At 37.8% G+C, this 18,209-nt stretch overlaps 1 protein-coding gene across 6 annotated transcripts in view; it reads right to left on the bottom strand.

The window, feature by feature from the left end:
- The window catches only part of CTBP1 (C-terminal binding protein 1), a 429,621-nt gene that overhangs the window by 384,939 nt on the left and 26,473 nt on the right, over positions 1–18,209 (bottom strand). For 3 of the 6 annotated variants that reach the window (XM_073342801.2, XM_073342803.2, XM_073342814.2), the window contains exons 2-3: positions 14,033–14,139; positions 13,648–13,777 (exon numbers count right to left, since the gene is read on the bottom strand). The exons of 2 other annotated variants lie outside the window; for them this stretch is intronic. The gene's annotated coding sequence lies outside the window, so the exon portion shown is untranslated. The remainder of the gene's footprint in view (positions 1–13,647; positions 13,778–14,032; positions 14,140–18,209) is intronic. One more of the 6 variants, XM_073342802.2, reaches the window with a different exon arrangement.

The following is an 18,209-nucleotide window of genomic DNA, read 5'->3' as shown; positions in this document are numbered from 1 at the left end:
AGGATATAGAATGACTGGTGCCTTAAGCACCTATCTATAATGTGTAGGAAAAAAGGCTGTGTGATCATGTCAGACTTCAGTCAGAGTGACACATTCTGGAGGTCTCATGCTGCCAGCAGGCAAACATCCTTGGAATTTCTAATTATTACACATGAAAATTTCCTATCTCAAAAAGTGCTGCATCCAACAAATGGGAATTCTGTAGTAGACCTTGTATTGAGAAATAGAGGAACTGATCACAGAAATTAGTGGTAGCTTAGGTACAAGTGATCATGATTTGATCACATTTATAACGTGCAAACAAAATAAAGTCCAGACCAGTGATATATATACTTGGTGCTTTAAAAGAGCCAATTTCATAAAACTGAAAACAATTATGAGCTAAATGAAAAGGAAAGAAGAATTTAATCATTAATGTGAATGATAATTCAGAATTATTTAAGAACACTTTACTAGATGCCCACAAAGCACAATACTACAATTGAGGGGAAAGGGTCATTCATTAACAAAAAAAAAAAACAAAAAAAACTTTATTTAGAAAGTGAAGCAGCTATAAAGAAATAAAATACAACCAATGGAAGAAAGGGGAAGTTGACAGTAATGAATATAAATTAGGAGCTAGTAACTGTAGAAAATTGTTAAGGGAAGCAAAGGGACACAGGGAGAACTCTATGGCCAGCAGAGTTAGAGACAATAATAAGGAGTTTTTAAAGTATATTAGGAGCACAACAAAAAATCCTGACAATGGTATTGGTCCCTTACTAGATAGAAATGGTAGAATTATCAGTAATAATGCAGAAAATGTTAAATAAATATTTCTGCTCTGTATTTTAGAAAAAAGTAGATGATGTAGTCATATAATATGATGACGCTCTTTCCATTCCACTAGCAGTCTCAGGAGGATGCTGGACAGAAGCTACTAAAATTAAACATTTTTAAATCAGGTCCAGATAACTTGCATCCAAGAATTTTAAAACAACTGGCTGAGGAGCTTGCTGCACCATTAATGCTGATTTTCATTAAATCTTGGAACATCAGAGAAGTTCCAGAAGACTAGAAGAAAGATAATGTTCCAATATTTTAAAAAGTGATGACCTGGGAAAGTGTAGTCCTGTCAGCCAGATACTGATCCCAGGAAAAATAATGGAATGTCTGATATAAAACTCTTAATAAAGAATTGAAGGAGGCTAATTTAATTAATGCCAATCAACACAGGTTTATGCAAAATAGAACCTGTCAAACTAATCTGATTTTTTTTATGATATTATAAAATTTGGTAGATTAATGGTAACAGTGCGGATGTAATAAATTTAGACTTCTGTAAGGCATCTGACTTGGTCCCACGTGATATTTTGATTAAAAAATAGAATATAAAATTAACGTCACACATTAAATGGATTAACAAGCTGGCTAACTGATGGGTGTCAAAATGTAATTGTAAATGGAGAATCTTCGATTGGGTGCATTTCTACTGGAGTCCCACAGGGATCTGTTCTTGGTCCTATGCTATTTAACATTTTTCATGAATGGCCTGAGAAAAAACAAAATGATCACTGAAAGTTTTCTGATGACACAAAAATTGGGGAAGCATAAATAATGAAGAGGACAAGTCACAGATACAGAGCGATCTGGATAGGTTGGTAAGCTGGACACAAGCCAACAATATGCATTTTAATACAGAGAACTGTATATATGCATCTAGGAACAAAGAATACAGGTCATACTTCAAAGATTTGGGTGTGGGGGGGGTCTCTATCCTGGGCGGGGGGGGGGGTGGATAATCAGCTGAACATGAACTTCCAAAACAATGCTGTGGTCTAAAGGGCTAATGCGATTCTTGGATGGATAAACAAAGGAATCTTGAGAGATTTTTTTTTTACTTCTATATTTGGCACTGGTGTGAAAGCTACTGGAATACAGTGTCCAATTCTGGTGCCCATAATTCAGAAAGGATGTTGATACATTGAAGAGGGTTTAGAGACGAGGCACAAGAATGATGAAAGGATTAGAAAACCTGCCTTATCGTGAGAGACTCAAAGTGCTCAATCTATTTATCGTAACATAGAGAAGGTTAAGGAGGTGACTTGATCATAGTCTATAAGTATCTACAGAGGCAACAAATACTTGCTAATGGGCTCTTCAGTCCAGTAGAGAAAGGTATAGCATGATCTAATGGCTGGAAGTTGAAGCTAGACAAATTCAGAGTGGAAATAAGGCATACATTTTCAACAGCGAGAGTAACTCATCATTAGAACAATTTACCAATGGTTGTGGTGGATTCTCTGTCACTGGCAATTTTTAAATTAAGACTGAATGTTTTTTCTAAAAAGATATGCTCAAGAAATTTTGGGAAGTTCTCTGGCCTATGTTATACAGATGTCAGACTAGATGATCACAATAGTCCCTTCTGGCCTTGTAATCAATGAACCAGGCTCCAAGCAGGAAACCTAGAGACTACAGATCCCCTCTCCCAGACCCAGTCACCTGTAGCTGCCTCCCACCATAGTCTGTTGAGTTCCCAGCAAGCTAACCATAGCTTGCCAAAATTGGCGTATCATTTGTAGCCAGCATCACAAGATATTTTACTTGCCAGACATGCTAAAGATTCATATATCCCTGCTTGTTTCAACCACCATTCCAGAGGAAATGTGTCCATGCTGATGATGGATTCTGCTCGATAATGATCCAAAGCAGTTCAGACCGAAGCATGTTCATTTTCATCACCTCAGTCAGATGCCACCAGCAGAGGGTTGATTTTCTTTTTTGGTGGTTCAGGTTCTGTAGTTTCCACATTGGCCTTTTGTTCTTTTAAGACTTCTGAAAGCACGCTCTATACCTCCTCCCTCTCAGATTTTGGAAGGCACTTCAGATTCTTAAACCTTGTGTTTTGTGCTGTGGCTATCATTAGAAATCTCATATGGTACCTTTTTTGAATGTTGTCAAATCTTCAGTTTAAAAGCGAACAATATACGCTGAGACAATCCAAGATGGCTATAACATGAAATATATGGCAGAATGCGGGTAAAACAGAGCAGGAGACATACAATTCTTCCCCAAGAAGTTCAGACACAAACTTAATAAATGCATTTTTTTTTAAAAAAAGTGTCATCAATATGGAAGGATGTCCTCTGGAATGGTGGCCAAAGCATGAAGGGGCATATGAATGTTTAGCATATTTAGCACATAAATACCTTGCAATGCCGGCTACAAAAAGTAGCATGCGAATGCCTGTTCTCACTTTCAGGTGACATTGTAAATAAGAAGCGGGCAGCATTGTCTCCCGTAAATGTAAACAAACTTGTTTGTCTCATCAATTGGCTGAACAAGAAGTAGGACTGGGTAGACCTGTAGGTGAGAAAGTTTAACATTGTTTTGTTTGTGTGTGCAGTTATCTAACAGTCGTGTGCAGTTGTGTAAAAAAAAAATCTATATTTGTAAATTGCACTTTCACGATAAAGAGATTGCACTACAGTACTTGTATTAGATAAATTGAAAAATACTATTTCTTTTGTTTTTTTACAGTGCTAATATTTGTAATCAAAAAAATAAAGTGAGCATTGTACACTTTGTATTCTGTGTTGTAATTGAAATCAATATATTTGAAAATGTAGAAAACATCCAAAATATTTAACTAAATGGTATTATTGTTTAACAGCACGATTAATTGCGCAATTAATCGTGATTATTTTTAATAGTTTGACAGCCCTAATTTTATTTAAAAAATACAAAGAGGGGCTCTCTCTTTCCCATTTAGCTGTTTCTTCCAAACCCTCCAGCATAAATACAGACAAGAGAGATACTTCCTTGTACTAATATGTTTGGGCTGATACAATAAGGTATTTAATGCAACTGCCTTATATTGGTAAATAAAAAACAAACAACCAGAAGACAATGTCTAATATTAACTAGAAGTAAAACTCAAACAAAAACAGAAGTGGAATTTTGGCCTGAAAAAATAGATTAGATGGATAGATATAGATATAACAGGTAAGATATTACACTTCGCCAAGTTTCCCTAAATCAATTAAGACACGTGAAATTTCACATCAATAAGTAGCATAAGCAGGCCTTGAAAAATCCACTTGCCCAGCGCAAGTAGAAATCTTCCATAGGTAACAGAGGAACAGCCGTGTTAGTCTGTATTCGCAAAAAGAAAAGGAGTACTTGTGGCACCTTAGAGACTAACCAATTTATTTGAGCATGAGCTTTCGTGAGCTACAGCTCACTTCATCAGATGTTTACCGTGGAAACTGCAGCAGACTTTATATACACACAGAAATTTCATGATTTCTGTGTGTATATAAAGTCTGCTGCAGTTTCCACGGTAAACATCTGATGAAGTGAGCTGTAGCTCACGAAAGCTCATGCTCAAATAAATTGGTTAGTCTCTAAGGTGCCACAAGTACTCCTTTTCTTTTTCCATAGGTAAGTGCTTCTTTATGTTTTGCTGAATCTAAGTTTTTAGTGTAAAAAACCAACAAAACAAAAAAGGTTTTGAGCTCTATGGTTGAGAAAAATACCTTTCAAATGTGAACCAAAAATAATCTGTAAAGTGATATCTTCCCAAGTCTGCAGAGGAACAGCTTAATTGCTACCATTCTTAGGGAGTTGGAGGGCAACTGCTACTGTTAGGGTACCCAACGTACAAGGCGCAGCCGGGCATAGTTTGAAGCAGGATGCCCTAGCATAGGGCTGTCCTCCCACCCCTCCCACCATCTGAAGCAGGGGAGGCTATGAAAGTTACTGCTATTTGGAGCGGGGACCCAAGTGAGACCAACTATCCCAGCAGAAGGCTTTGTATGGCAAAGGACTTCAGACATTGCAGAAAAGGATTCTGGAGGGTGCTGCCTCTAAGCAGAACCGTCTGTTGAGGAGTGGTAGTATGGACATTCACACACAGGACCCTCTGCCTGGGTGGCAGGAGGGGCCCACATGCAGAGTCCTCTCTGCCAGGGTGGCAAAAGAGGTCCAACTCAGACTTCTCTGCCTGGTAAGGTAGTGTTGGCAGGGGCAGGCAGACCAGCACTTGTGGTCTTCAGGCTGGCCAGACCATCCCTAAACTAGAGCCCACTTTTCCCTCATTTTGGACAGGCTAGGATCTGGTCCTGGAGGAGACAATCCTCACCCTGCCCCTTTTTTCTCCCCTCCCCCCCGCAGAAGGCTCCATTTGTGGGGCCAGCATAAACTGATTTATTAGGGAGAGGATTTTCAGTATTTGATAGGAGTGCTGCAGAATTAATTGATTTATTGGACTCTGGTAGCCTTGCATACACTGGGTTTGTTTTTTTTTTGAGGGGATAGGGTCAGCCCAGCATTAGTTATTGGTGGAATGGGCAGCATTAAGTTAGAGAGAGAATGGGGGGAGGAAAGAGAGGATTAACTGCGGAGTAAGAGTTCAGCCACTGGTAGACATGGGTTTTAGGGTCCAAGTAGTGGGGAGCGCCTGACTAGCAGTAGACTGGTCGTCCTGGCTCAGGTTTAGAGTGTCCCTTGGGGGCCCAATGTATTTTGGTCTGAGGAGCTGAGCTTCATCATATTCCCGCCCCCCAAGCAGGATCCAAGTATCCACATTTCTCCTGAATATTTTTTTAAACTTAGAAGCAGTTATTTCACTTGAACAATATATTTAACAGAAGCTGAATAATAGAACAGCTAAGAGCTTGTCTGACCCAGTTCTGCAGTGATCTGTCCTACTTTCCCAAATACCAATCTATTCCCCTTTTCAGAACTACCCTCACCTTATGACTGCCCCCAATTTCAGCACTGACAAAACTACATCATAGAACAAAACGAAAGGAACACAAGGCATAAAACACTTATTGCCATGATTATATTTTTCTTCTACAGTGTCTATCAGGAGATCTCAATGTGTTACAAATATGAATTAAACCTTTACAACCAAATGAGTTAAGTGATCTATTGGAGAGATCAACTGAACAATGGAAATGCAATCACCTATGGGGTGAATTAAGCAGCACAGCACACTGTACAACAGTATGGAAATAGTTAAATATTCCTTTGCCTAGTCAGGGCACTTACTTGGGTGGGGGGGGCAGCAACCAGATACCAGTCCCTGCTCCAATGAATATTTACATAAAGTGAAACAACTATGTTAGGAGAAATTGAGAGAGATCCACCCCAGCATACTCTATAGCTCAGTGGTTAAGGCCTCTGCAATGTGGGAAATCCACACTTAAATCCCTACTCCAAATCAGGCAGCATGGGGACTGGAACCTGGGTCTCCCACATCCTGACTAAATACTCAGACCATAGGGCTGAAGGGTAACAATGGTGGCAATGGTACCACCACCGCCTCTAGTGTTTTCAAATTACCTTTTAATAGCAAAATAGTTAAATGCCCCATACTCGAAATCAAACATTTAATTTCAGGTCAAATGACATTTTGTTTGACCCACAATGATTTTTTCAGTTGTTCCACCTAGACAAACAAAATGCCTCAACCTGAACTTAAATTAGTTTCTCCCCTCACTTCCCTGCCCCACTTTGGCCAGTGGACCACAAAACTGTTTAGTCACACAGCTCTAGTCAGGACCCTATTTTCAAGTATAATCCAAAAGACATCACTTCAAACGCAGCCCAGTGCCCATACCTGGGCACAAGTATGGACTCAAAGCAAAAATGCTACCTACTTCCTGCAACACCTGCATGTTCTTCGGAGGTCTGACAGGATCAGAGCACAAGATGATAGGTTCCAGCGCACACTTTATAAAATAGTCCTCAAATGAATATAAAGGGTTTTGAAAAGCCAACAGCTAAGAAGTTTGACCAATACTGATCCTTGCAGCATCTTTTCCTATTTTATCCTTCAACTGATACTTTCTAGTTTGCTGTTTCCCTAAGATATAATCCTCTTTCAGTTTTCATTCCTGAAGCTCTTCCATCTGTTTTGACTGAATTGCTATATCAATCTTTCTCTGTGTTACAATATCAAAAGATTTCTTGGATAATTTATCAGTCTCTTGTACATGAACTTTGGTCTCTATTCGGCCTCTGACTATTAAGACAGATTTCGTTTAACCTCTCAGCATGAACAATCACATTTTCAGAGTTAAGATATTAATGGATGTAGAAATGGAGATTCTCTGTCCTCAGAGCTTTCGTGAAAATCGACCCACAAAGTAGTGTTCTAGAGCCTAAATTAATTTGACTGATTATAATAATTTTTCTTTTTCACAATGTTTCTTGGTAACAAAAAAATGGCACTGCACACACCACCAGAGATCAAGTTGGACCTGAGAATTTTTCTCTGGATTTTATGTCACCTATAGCAGAAGACATGTTCAGATGGATACTAAGCAAGAAGGATGGAACCAGAGTCACTCTAAATTCAAACAAGTGATTATATTCTCCAGAAACAGTTCTGATTTTTTTAACCTTTAAATAAAGATCACCCCCCACTCCCCCCCCAAAAATCTTGTTTTACCTGAGTTCTGATTCCTTGTGGTGTGTGTGTGTGAGAGAGAGAGAGAGAGAGAGAGAAACAACATCTTAGCTAACCAACACTTTACACCCAAATTTACCTCTGCTCCATTTAAACCTGATCCTCTTATTTATTTTAGAATTATATATTATTTACACATATACACATCAGGAAGACCAAATAACTTAAATTTGGTCATAGAGCTTGCTCAAGATATTAATCCCATATAATTAAGGATTTCAGCGGTATTCTAAATCCTCATTTGGAGTCTTTTTCACATTAAAGCCTCAGCAATTTCAAAGGTATGATGAGCTTTACTGTTAAAATGCCAGAGCTTGTCTGGATTTAGAAACTGGAGTACAGTATCTCTGCCACACTACAACTTTTACTGGAGGCAAACACAAACTATCCTTTTGAGCTTTTAAATCAAAGATTTCAAGTGTGACCCTGAATTTTTAGAACTTCTTAGTCTTGATTTGGCCTATTTGAGTTTGGATCGTCAGAGTCCTGTTGCTTGTTCTGCTGAGCCCCCTTCCTAGTTGTGGTCCAGTTTTTAATCTTTTCAGGTCTGTATAACAAATAGCTGAATACAGATATATAGGGCTTGATTTTCAAAACTGGATTTCCATTTTTGTAGGCAATGAATTGTCAAGAAAAAGCATGAATGAACTGCAGGTACTGTTCACTAAAGCAGCAAAATCAGAGCCACACACTATGAAAAAAATCAACCATTGTGAGAACAAAAAGGGAAAAAAAAGTTACAGTATTTTACACTAGAATCCAGAAAGGGCTGTTAAAACTTTGCAAAAAAGTGTTGCTAATGGTGAAAGTTTAAGTTGATATTTCCTTTCTAAATTCCTATTTCAAGAACCCATAACTTGTGTCTCAAAAGGACAGTGGATTAAGATGTGACTAAAATGGACAGTTGATTCCAATTTGATTTTTCGAAGATGTTCAACAGATCACCCAAAACCTCTTTTCAGGTTTCAAGCAAAAAATAATTGTGGGTTTCAGATTTAAAGAGTTGGTTGAAAAACTAAAATATTTTAGATACTTACACCAAGATTCTCATGAATGGGTATGTAGAGTTCTGTACATTCTGAAGACACCAAAAAGAAGTGGCAAAGAAATACCAGTTTACGCAGTAGAACCCACAAGCAGTGGAACTACACTGAAGAATGTGATAGTCTTGTTTCATACTAAATCCATAGTTAAGGCAAGCTGCTTGAAGACCACCATAAGTCCATGAATAACATTTTTATAGTCAGTTGGTCCCATCCCCCTTTTAAAGTAGTCCTGTCTCCTCAAAATAATGTTTCAAATGAAATTATATTAAAATAATTTAATATTACATGGCCATGAGAACACGCTAAATATTTTCTAGCCATTTAAACAGTTACAAATTTTACCCCCAAAAGTTTTCAATCTCAGATCCTTCTTTTTCAACCCTTTACCCTGTCTGGATAGCAAGGTTCACTTAAATATTACTTGTCATGGTGTGAATACCGGGATTGCAAAATGGCTGCCACCTCTGTACTCCACTGCTGCCAGTCCTCACACCAAAATGCAAAAATGACCACTATGTAATAAAAGAAGGCTCTAAACTCAGATTGGTCTTCTTTAAGCAAGAGGCGGGGGAAAAGCATCCTTTAGAAATGAAGGGAGGACAGATTCACTCACTTTTGGTCTAACCTGAGACAGAGACCTAATTTCCCAAAAATAAATAAGTGTAGTAGGTCTATGATCTTCTGTGTCAGATACATCCAGTACTAGAATCTTCCTGGAAGTCCTTATTTTTGGTCCTCCCACAAGTTGAGGTGTCAGCTATTTTGAAAGCTTCTTTTGAAAAGTCAAGCTATGCTGAGGTAAAAACCTGGAGAATAAGTGAGTTGCAGACTAACTTCTAGGGTACATTACCCCTTTAGAGATGTGCCTTGGGATACAGAACTGCTGATTATCACTGATCAAAGAGATTGATCATTTTTGCTGTCATAATGGAAAGAAGTTTAATGCCTGATTGTTCAAAAGCCCTTCGTAAAGAAATGTGTACACTTATAGTACACTATCAATAATGCTACTACTAAGGGCTTGTCCATACAGAGACTTAGTGTGTAGCAAGCCAGGGTGTGAATGTATATCACTCTAGCCTACCACATACTAAGTCACAATGTGGACCCTACTACTGCACATGAGGGAGCTTTTAATGCGCGATAGCAGAGTCCACACGGCCACTTACTGCACAGCAGGCTAGAGTACTATAGATTTACAACCTTGCTTGCTGCAAACTGATTGTGTAGACAAGCCCTAATAAAGGAGCTGTGCTTTCAATCCTTGCAGAGCAAGTAGTAGAAGAATTGCCAACTAGTAATCAGACTGCTTATGTTTACATTCTGAAACTGACATCTGTCAAACAAAAATACATACACAAAAAGAAATAGGAAAAAAAACTGTTTAAATGACAACTATGAAAAATTTCCCATAGGCAGTACTAATATATTTTTTCCATTTATATTTAAATTTACTATTTTTTCCTACATATTTCTAGTTGATTCCACATTTATGTTGTCAAACCTACAAACAATATTTGAAACCTTCTTAAAAAGTCAAAGAAACAGTTTCATGTTAGTAAAACTTAAATTACTTATATCAACTTGCCAGCAGTCATGACATACATTTTATTATTATACATTACATTTATACATTTAAACCCTTATTTTACATTGGTTAGCTCTTTTACGTAAGAACGGCCATACTGGGTCAGACCAATCGTCCATTTAGCCCCATATGCTGTTTTCCGACAGTGGTCAATGCCAGGTGCTTCAGAGGGAACAAACAGAACAGGCAATCGTCGAGTGATCCATTCTGTTGTCCACTCCAAGCTTCTGGCAAACAAAATCTAGGAACACTCAGAGCATGGCGTTGCATCCTTCGCCATCCTGGCTAACAGCCATTGATGGACCTATCCTCCATGAACTTATCTAGTTTTTTTTAACGGTGTTGTAGTCTTAGCCTTCACAACATCCGCTAGCAAAGAATTCAACAGGTTGACTATGCTTTGTGTGAGAAAATACTTCCTTTTGTTTATTTTAAACCAGCTGCCTATTAATTTTATTCGGTGACCCCTAATTCTTGTGTTCTGTGAAGAACAACATTTCCTTATTCACTTTCTCCACATCAGTCAAGTTTTTATAGACCTCTATCATATCCCCTTAGTCGTCTCTTTTCCATGCTGAAAAGTCCCTGTCTTTTTAATATCTCCTCAAATGGAAGCTGTTCCATACCCCAATCATTTTTGTTGTCCTTCTCTGTACCTTGAATTGCATGCAGTATTCAAGACGTGGGCATACCATGGATTTATATAGAGACATTATGATATTTTCTGTCTTATTATCTATCCCTTTCCTAATGGTTCCCAACACTTTGTTAGCTTTTTTGACTGCTGCTGCACATGGAGCAGATGTTTTCAGAGAATTATCCACAATGACTGCAAGATCTTTCTTGAGTGGTAACAGCTAATTTAGATGATGGTAACCCCATCATTTTGTATGTATAATTAGGATTATGTTTTCCAATGTGCATTACTGTGCATTTATAAATATTGAATTTTCTCTGCCATTTTGTTGCCCACAGTTAATAGTACCACATACCACAGTTAGTAGTTCTGCAATTTCATATTCGAGCTCCTTCAGAACTCTTGGGAGAACAACATCTGATTACGGTAACTTATTACTGTTTAATTTATCCATTTGTTCCAAAACCTCCCCTAATGACACCTCAATCTGGGACAGTTCCTCAGATTTGTCACCTAAAAAGACTGGCTCAGGAGTGGGAATCTCCATCATATCCTCAGCCATGAAGACAGATGCAAAGAAATCATTTAGTTTCTCTGCAATGGCCTATCTTCCCTGATTGTTCCTTTAGTACCTTGATTGTCCGGTGGCCCCACTGATAGTTTGGCAGGCTTCCTGCTTCTAATATCCTTAAAAAGAAATTGCTATTACTTTCTGACTCTTTGGCTAGTTGCTCTTCACGTTGTTTTTTTGCCTGCCTAATTATACTTTTACACTTGACTTGCCAGAGTTTATGCTCCTTTCTATTTTCTGCAGTAGGATTTAACTTTAAATTTTTAAAAGTATGTTTTTTTGTCTCTAACCAATTTCTACTTTGTTGTTTAGCCATGGTGGCACTTTTTTGGTCCTCTATGTTTTTAATTTTGGGGTATACATTTAATTTGAGCCTCTATTATGGTGTTTTTTTAAAGTTTCCATGCAGTGTGCAGGCATTTCACTTTTGGGACTGTACCTTTTAATATCTGTTTAACTAGTTTCTCATTTTTGTGTAGTTCCCCTTTCTGAAGTTAATGCTGTGGTGGGCTTCTTTGGTGTTTCCTGTCCACCCTCACAGTAATGTTAAATTTAATTACATTATGGTTGCTATTATCAAGCGGTTCAGCTATAATTTACTTCTTGGACCTGATCCTGAGCTCCACTTAGGATTAACTCAAGAATTGCCTCTCCTCTTGTGGGTTCCAGAACTAGCTGCTCCAAGAAGCAGTCACTTACGGTGCCAAGAAATTTTATCTTTGCATGCACAAAAGCACATTTTTAAAAAGAGAACAGAGTAGCAGACTCTCTATCCAGGATTGCAAATTACCTTCTTCCAGAAACTGATGCCTATAAACTCCAGTATCTAAGAATAATGACAGGTTTCAGAGTAACAGCTGTGTTAGTCTGTATTCGCAAAAAGAAAAGGAGTACTTGTGGCACCTTAGAGACTAACCAATTTATTTGAGCATAAGCTTTCGTGAGCTACAGCTCACTTCATCGGATGCATACTGTATGCATCCGATGAAATGAGCTGTAGCTCACGAAAGCTTATGCTCAAATAAATTGGTTAGTCTCTAAGGTGCCACAAGTACTCCTTTTCTTTTTGAGTATCTAAGAAGGCACTTAAAAGTGATCACAAGTGGTCTCCACAAGTGGTCTCCCTGCCACATGCAGGGGAATGAGACGATTTTAGCTCGGCAAGTAGAATCAGTGGGAAAGTACTTGTACTCAGGAGTTTCACACCAATCAATGTATTGTAAAGCTGCCAGTCAATTTAAAAGAACAATTCAAAAAGAGAAGAATATAGAGTTTAGAAACTAATAACTCATTGGTAATTAGTTTAAAAACTACAACTCATCACCAATGGGCAGTGAGGGTGGGAGACAAACTATAAAGTGAGCGCCCAACATTTAATTTCCTCATTCTGATGGAAAATAAGCACTAATTCAAAAAAAGTAACTCTTTAAAGAAAGATAATTGTGGTCTCAGTAATTGAAGAATAAAGAAAGGATTGAAAGCAAACATGAAAATAAATTTATGCATACTTCAATAAAATAAAATATACTTCAATAAAAAGGTGCTGACCCGGTCAAACTAGGAGTTGTATACAATTTTTTTTAAAGTAATCAACAGTAAAAGGTACAAGTTAAAAACATTTACTAGAAAGAAGAACAGGACAGATTAAAGAATATGGGCAGTATAAAAACCAAAGAGGCCAATGTTGCTGCTAATTCTTATGAGGAATTCCCAATGTCATGGTCCCCAGAGATACCCAAAGTTGTGAGGCACTGCACTACTCCCTGCCATTAGTGTGCAGCAGTCATGTCTGTGCCTGCTGTGGATCATCTCCCGGAAGCCACCAGCCTCTGGCCGCACAAGCACTACTTTCCAGGCGCCCACAGGCCTCACTTTCTGTACAGGAGCGAAAGGTGCACACCAAGCATTCCCTGTAGCGTCAAGCCCCTTATCAACTGAGCACTCACAGAATTACCAGGCCTGCGATTCGCAAGGGAACAGTACACACTAGCTTGTAAGACTAAACTCCATCACTTTGCTGAACACCACAGCACTGAGATCTATTTATAGTGAAAACAAAAATAAGTTTATCAAAGAACAGAGATTCAACTTACAGTGGGTAACAATATTAAAAACAAACGGTTACATAAAATAAAATCATAACAAGCTTTCTAGAGACTAAAAACTTTAACAAGCTACTCTTGTTGAAAGGTGCTCTCTTAATTTTGCTTAGCTTTTTCCAGCATTTTCAGCCAAGCATGTCTGAAATCCCTTTTGCAACGAAGCAAAAATTGCTGCCCTTTTAAGTCCTCAGTGAAGGATGCCAGGGGGTCTTCTCTATTCCCCAAATATAGTAAAACAAACCTCTTAAGTGCACCTCAAGATAAGGCTCTCTTCCCCTGCTGATCTTCTTCTCTTCCTGCTGATTTCTTACTGAAGTTCCGTCTTACAATCCTTCATTTACATTCATCTCAGACTGGTGATAGGAAGCCCACTGTGAATGAGACAATACTTAATTTACATGTAAACAGATGTCTAAACATCTCTGGTCTGACAGAAAACTGGGTTTTCACCTTTGCTGGTGACCAGCCCCCATACTTAGACTTTAACAACATATTTTCAGTCTACATACATAGCTCTTTACACAGTGTCTGTACATACATTTCACAATGATACTGATGACTGGTGAGACACTGGCTTGCACTTGAGGCCTCACATGACATTCTTTGGTGAAATGGAATACACATACCAGAATCAGAAGATTCCTGAACCCTTCTGCACCTCCTTGCAGTTGGCATCAGGAGGTTCTTGTGTGACACCCAAGTACTTCAAATGAGATTTTTACCCAAAAAAGGGCTGCAGAATAAGAAAAATCAAAGTCAGTGAAACAAAGACGTTACCAAAGATTATTCTAAATAAGACAGGATGTTATAACTAAAATAAAAAAGAAAGGTTAGTGATGCAGGCTGTGACTATATATGATGGTAAGGGTAATCTGACAGGAGAGACCTGTTTTTAAAAACAGTTAATTCTCTTTGCCTCTATTTGAGAAAAATGAGAATTTAAGGCAACCTCCATCAGTAAGAATGAAAGGTAAAAACAAACAGGCTTTCGACATGAGGAATGATAAAGTTCTGGTAGAAGACAGATGTACTATGCAAGCCATTTCTCAAATGCAGTTGTACCACAGCTATGTAGAACTAGATACTATTTATCCAAAAGTGTGTGTTTTAAGGCAGAAAAGGCATTATGGTTCTAGATCCCTGTGGACACTGTGGCTCTTGAATATATGTGTGCAATCCATGTAGTGTTAGAGGAGGAAGAGTGTATTAAAGCAGAGGTCAGAATTTAACTCTCACTGAATCTGGTTTTGAATAGTGATGCCACAAAGCTAGTTCCTGAAAAAGTGGAGGGAATCAGCTTAGATGGTTTGGACATGAGTCAAGAAGCTTGGAAGAATGTATAGGAAACAAAGTGCTAAATGAAGAAGAGAAGGGTTGGAAGAACCAAAACTAGATGGAGGTCATACTAAAGAATGTGATTAGCTGCAGTTTGAGGAACTGCTTCAAGACAGACTGGAATGCAGAAGAACTCAAAGAGCTGACCCCATACAGATGACGAAAAAAATGGGGGGGTAGTGGTGAAATGTACAGTCAAGGTTGTGATATTCCCCAGCCTGAAACGATTTTTTTCCCCAAATTGGGAGATAAAAACAAAAGCTGATATCCTGGATCAACACTGAGCAAGCTGGAGTGGTCTTCTAAAAATTGAAAAAAATATATACATATAGCTTGTGCTCTGGGTAGAATGCTTCTATAATTTTGGTGCAACTAACTAGAACACAAAATCCTTCAATGAAAAGGGATTTGGGGTGGAAATCAGGACCTTTAATTTTAAGTGCTAGAAGAGAAAAGGAACTCAGGATTAGGTTTCATCAAGCCATACCTCAGCCTCTTTTTCCTCTTCTGGGCTCAAGATATGGTCTTTGTATTTCAAATTAGTTAAGTTGGCTAAGTAATGGGAAGGTCCCATAGTTTCAATTTGTGCTTGTGTGGTTCTAATTAATAAATTGGAACACCACAGATTTTCTTTGCCACGTCGACAGTGGTGTTACCAATTTGTAATCTGTCAAGATAAAAAAGCCATTTGAGAAGATTTTGGGTAAGTTTAATACTTATGTTTTTGATCCAAGTCCTTCTTGTGAACAGAAGAAATATCAATAAGCTTCTTGTAACTATATATTAATGAGAAAGAGAGAGAGTGTGAATCTTCTTGCAAGCTTCTCCAAGGGCAATTGGGAAATCAATACTTTTTTCAGTCAACCAACCACGAGGCTGATAGCAGTTGCAGAGGCATTTTTGAACTTTCACAATAGGCTTTAGGATTCTGTTTCATATTACTTCTTTCCCAGTGAGGTTTTAATAGCATGCTCAGCATCCATACTTCAGAAGTTTAGGATGACTTCACCTGAGAATCTGTGTCATACTGTTCTCTGGATTCTTACAAGGGACCTTCAGTAGTTTGGATATAATATTCTGCACTTTTCTTTCAGTGTAGAATCACTAGCGTTAAGTTGGGGCACCTTTTCCCCCATAGGGATGCTTGCAGATATTTCAGTCATTCCTCAAATTTAAACCCTCTCCCCCCGCCCAAAAAAACCCACTTTGCTTTAATTTCAATTTTTTGGTTCTTCCTTTAATTTTCTTCCATTTCTTCATTTGCAACACCTAGCAGTCGACCTGAGAGTTTAAAATCCATCTGTAGGGATATATCCAGGACAAAATGCTTCAGTCTTTTCTTTAAATTGCCCATTCTGTGCAATGTTTCACATAACGTTAGCGTAAAAGAGGTTACAACTTTCTTTACAAGTTGAAGTTTTTGCCTTTCAAGTTTTTTTAAATGGCAAAATTGCTGATTGACATTTGCTATTTTTGGGTGTTAGAAAAGAGAGCACTCAGGAATAAAGTAAATGTTGAAGAGAAACAGGAAGGCATCAAAAAGGGACTTAAATTATCATTCTGGCTACATTTTGAAAATGTCTCATTTGCACGATCAGACTCACCAATGTTCTGTTCTTCCACTTTGTCTATTAAAGTTTCATTCAATGGCATATTTAATCTTTAAGAACGAAAAGAAACCAATTTTCTGCACTTACTGAGATGAGCATGTCTCTTTTCAATCTTGTTACTTAACAACTCCTGACAACATTTACAATTTTTCTTTAGATAAATTATCTATTTTCATTACTTCAGTACATTCAGTCACTTGTTTCCTACCACTTCAACTTTTGGCAAGTTGAGTCACATGAATTCATACCCTAGTGCTCGGCAATCAGTAAATGCTATTCACAAGTTTGCAGTATCAATAAGCAGTTTTCACATTTACTAGTTAGAATGAGAAACAATCACCTAGTGAATTAAACCCTGTGAAGACAAACATAAGATGAACTATTAAGTTTTATACAGAGCCATATTGCTGGATGCCCTTGCGCACTTTCAAGAAGTATCTAGATCCCAGCAAACCAATCCTTGAATAATACACAATTTCACCTGCTCACCTCTTCAGCACTCAACACTGGAATCTGCCTAACAGACAAACCCTCTCTCCAATCACTGGCTTCACCCACTCTTCTTCTATAGGCTTCTAGACAGTTTTATAATTTTTATGGTCTCCTAAAAAGGCATAATTCATTACTTCCATAGTAATATTTTAGAATGTTCTTTTAGAAACTAAAATTGTGTTTCTAATATTAAAAAAAAACACTTTCAAATATACCATATTCATGTAAATACTTCCAAGTGACATAAAAGTTCAAAAATGAAACTCCCATTTAATTGTTCCCCTCCCATTTACAAAATATTAAAATGCAAACAAACAAAAACCACCACAAGCCAACACCATCACATTTGTTTTTTTACAATCCTGTAGGAAGTTTTAAGTGCCATTGTAATTTTTTTTTACAAGTCCAAACATAACAAGCTTATAATCCTTGCAATAACAGAATAGTAAAAGAATAGAATATCAAGCCCAGGACTTTTTATATTTTACTTTATAAGAAAAAGCTCTGTTCTAGTAAGCACTTAAACTGAATTCAAACTTATTTATGAGGGAGACAGATTTTAGTTGTAGAAAAGAAAAACAATTAATACATTTGAGATTTAAGTATTTGGTTCTGTAGTTTCCCTGTAGCCATTTCCATACTCGGGATAAAAACCTGGTAGGAGTCAAATTCATGAGTAATCCCAGTACTACAAGGAGGCTTACAACATGCAAAGACATTTTAGAAAAAAAACTCCGTCCAAAATGATTCTCTGTTCCAGCTCCCTTAAAACATTTGGCGCAGGGCACCGGCAAGACAACATAAGCTGTAATTTAAGACTCACTAAGTAACTGTTTATGCAGGTGTCTTTATACACTGTACCAAGTTTCAATTCCAACACAAGAATGGTAACAAAAAATGCTAGGGAAGGGAAAACAATGAGATTTTCCTACTTGTAATTTTATTTTGTTTGAAGTCACTTGATGTCAGTGTGGACCAATGTGCTGTCCGGCATCCCCTTGATTCATCTATCTGCCTGGTCACCAACAGTCACAACTCTTCCTGCAAAGTAGCACTTAGTGGTTGCTGTGTAAGACTGTCTCCAGTCAACTTCAGACATTACTAAATATATTAATTTGTTAATGAACACTGCAATCTTTGCAAATGCTAAACTGAACTATTTTCTGGTCCAAGTTGGAGAGCAATTCAGACTTGTGTATGGTATCAGAGTCCAATCCCAGCAAGGACCAATGTGAATACCTACTCTCACCTTCTGTAAAACACAAGCCATAGAACTTCCGCAAAATAATTCATACGGCAGATCTTTTAGAAAAAACACCCAATCTTGATTTTAAAATTGCCAGTGATTGAGAATCCATCACAACCC

Source organism: Lepidochelys kempii, chromosome 4 (genome assembly GCF_965140285.1).
Source record: "Lepidochelys kempii isolate rLepKem1 chromosome 4, rLepKem1.hap1, whole genome shotgun sequence".
Lineage (NCBI taxonomy): Eukaryota > Metazoa > Chordata > Testudines > Cheloniidae > Lepidochelys > Lepidochelys kempii.
Note: the sequence above shows the minus strand (reverse complement) of the source record. Positions and strands in the feature narration are given on the sequence as shown.